Source organism: Asparagus officinalis, chromosome 8 (assembly GCF_001876935.1).
Source record: "Asparagus officinalis chromosome 8, Aspof.V1, whole genome shotgun sequence".
Classification (NCBI taxonomy): domain Eukaryota; kingdom Viridiplantae; phylum Streptophyta; class Magnoliopsida; order Asparagales; family Asparagaceae; genus Asparagus; species Asparagus officinalis.
The window spans coordinates 109,529,239-109,532,758 of NC_033801.1; positions in this window are offsets into that span (position 1 = coordinate 109,529,239).

Genomic DNA, 3,520 nt, shown 5'->3' on the forward strand with positions numbered 1-3,520 from the left:
GCAAGTATAATGAGAAGTTGCGTCATTGATACGTTCCGTGATTTCCTCAAGGGTACTGGCCGCTAAGCGAGTCACCTCAGCTTCTTTGTCCCACAGATTGTGGAAAAGATATTCCGCCCATTGTCCTTGTTTCACGCCGCTTGCTCTTTTCCCAGTAATTTGCGCACATATCTGGAAATGGCACATCAATTCCCAGTAAGTGTCGTAGATTTCGGGAGCACCATTTTTCAGGATCTCTAATTCCCTGCTTCCGGGAACAAACTCCTCATAAGGCAATTCCCCAAAAGACAGTCCAGAAATCTCAAACATTTCGTGGAGAGCGAAGCCCAGCTCACCAACTGGAGTGAAAAAGGTGCCGGTGTGAGGGTTGTAGAATTCCAGCATAGCGAAGAGTCCGCTGTAATTCGGAGGAATACCGTATCGAGTGGCTGTTATAGGAACTCTCAAATCCGAAATTCTCAAAGGTTCTTCTAGTTCCTCCAAGACGAAATTTATCATCCGGGCCCACCAGTCCGCATCACTGGAGTGAACCCAAGTAGGGGCCCTGAAATCCCGAGCAGGGAACTCTCCTTTGACAGAAATAAATGTTCTGATAAACACCTCCGCTAACTTAGCAGACTCTCCGACAGGGTGCTCTTTTTGGAATAAACCTGGCTTCAAAGCCATGAAATTATTGAAACCAGCGGGATGAGTACCCCGATGAGTGATGTGCCCCGTAGCAACACCGCCTTGGTCTTGAACAAGTTCCCAATTCATCGACCGCGGAATAGAAGCGCACTGATAATAAGAAATTGGCCACATCCGCTCCAAGTTGGGAAGGAAAAGACGACGGTTGTTAACTACCTTCAGCCATTTGTAATTCCCCTCGGACATCCGCTTGGGGTCCATTTTTACAGAATCCCCGAATAGGAAGGACGGCTTCTTTAAAATCTCACGCTCTGCGGTTTCGAATTTGGCATTTGTAACCAAAGACCTGAGAGTCTCAGGAAAGGCTTGAGTGATGAGCTTCGACCGTTCTTTGTGGGTGTTCTGAAACACTGGATATTCAAAGGCGAAGCTGAAGATTGTATTCTTCTCCGCACCTCCCGCATGACCGAAGTAGTGGTTGAAAGAAAGAGGCTCTTTGGAGTAGCATACTGCAAATAGAAAAATTAGTCATAAGAAGTCTAACTCAAGAATACAAGGTTCAAACCTGCGTTCGGGGTCTTGAACGCAGGGTCTCAACCTGCATCCGAAATTCTAAACGCAAGGTTCAGACCTGCGTTCGGGGTCTTGAACGCAGGGTCTCAACCTGCATCCAAAATTCTAAACACAAGGTTCAGACCTGCGTCCAAAATTTTTTAAACGCAGGGTCTGAACCTACGTTGAAATTTCAGGAACGATGGAGCTAGCCATACGTTTAATTGGTAAACACTGAGAATTATCTTTTGAGTTTAAAGATGGAATACGGATCGCCAATCAAGGGTCGAAAATGAGAGATCTGTCAAATCGACTTCCAATGGGTCAATCTTACCATTGGTTGAAGGAACTAGCGACGAAGGCGTGAGAACTTGATCATCCCCGGAGGCTCTAGCCAAAGGAACATCCGGAGCTTGGGCGGTCTTCGATTTGGAGGCCATTTTCTTCTTGGGTCCCATGGCAACCGTGAAGTGGAAGACGAAGATGGGCGGAATATTCAGGAACGGACCCTTTCTTCCGTTGAAGCGCTGGAGAAGATGAACAGTAGCCCTGTTTAGAAATCAAACAAGAAAGGGAAAAGTCGAATGACTTTTTGATTTGACCTCAGTGGTCCATTTATAAACAGCTGTAGCTGTCAAATCGAAACGAGATTTTAGGTAAAATCTCACCTGAAACGTGATTCTCGCGTTTTCAAATGAAGGGGAGGAGGGGTTTTTCAAACTACCAAACGCACCCTCACGGTCAAACAGTCGAACGCATGATTTAGACATGCGTTCTGATGACTGCACTCACATAAATAACACCTTCAAAGGGGTTAATATTCCAAGCAATAATCAGACTGCTGAGATCATTCTACCCTAGACAAGCTGATCGAGAAGAGTCTTTCGAAGCTGTCCTCCTGACTAAGCTGGGGATGAAAGTCTGTTCATACAAGCTGAAGTCTAAAGCCATTGTTGATGAATCAAACAAGAAGGAGGATGTCGACAAAATTTGCCTAAAACCCTGAGATGCTCTACTCAGTCTACGATGGAATACATTTAATCAGCAAAGTTTTGGGATCCAAAGTATTCCGAAAATTCGTCCCAGTCAACCGCGAACTTTCGAAAACTTTGGAGGGGGTTCTGTAGGCTGTCTAAAAATCACAATGGATAGCTGAGTCTCCATCGAACACTGATGATGGAAGTTACAATCTGACGACTTCCAGAAGGCTACAATTCGAAGATTTTCACATGTCAAGTAGACCCCGCCGGAATGGCGGAGGACGAACAACTTCCACTTTACGACGAGACATGGGATCGCCATGTTAGCGCCCAGTGGAACAGTCGCTTCGAACAGCGCGAACCACCAACTGAAGACGAAGTCCTCCAGGTGAACATGGGTACCGAGGCGAATCCCAAACCCATATTCATCAGCGGCAGTCTGCCTCCTCAAGAAAAAGAGGATCTCATCGCCCTTGTACGGGAATACATTGACGTCTTCGCCTGGAATTACGAGGATATGCCTGGCCTGGATCCGCGGGTCGCCACGCATCGCCTCAACATCAGCCCTGACGCCAAGCCAGTCAAACAACAGCAGATGCGGTTTCGCCCCCAAATCATGGAGGCGATCGAATCTGAAGTAAAAAAGCTGATCGAATCCGGCTTCATCAGAGAGGAGCAACACCCCGACTGGGTGGCGAATATTGTTCCAGTCTTGAAGAAGAACGGCAAGATCCGCATCTGCATCGACTTTAGGAACCTCAACGCCGCGTGCCCTAAAGACGAATTCCCTCTGCCCATCACGGATGTCATCATTGACAATACGTGCGGATTCGAGAGGATGTCCTTCATGGACGGCTTCTCGGGGTACAACCAAATCAAAATGCACCCCGAAGACGAGAAGCACACTGCATTCAGGACCCCCATGGGGGTGTACTGCTATACCGTCATGCCGTTCGGACTCAAGAACGCTGGCGCAACCTACCAACGAGCCATGAGCATGATCTTTCGAGATCATTTGCGAAAGACGGTCGAATGCTATGTGGACGACTTGGTCGTGAAGAGTCGCCATAAGGAGGATCACCTCCAAGACTTGAAGGCTATGTTCGAACTCATGAGGACTCATCAGCTCAAGATGAATCCTACCAAGTCATTCTTGGGAATGTCTAGCGGTAAATTCCTCGGTTTCGTCGTCACGACGAAAGGGATCCGAATTGATCCAGACAAGGTGCGAGCTATCCAAGAGCTTCAACCACCCCGAAATCTTAAAGAGCTGAGAGGCCTTCAAGGATGAATGGCTTATATCCGAAGATTCATCTCGAATCTCTCGGGCAAGTGCCAACCTTTCTCTAAGCTGATGAAGA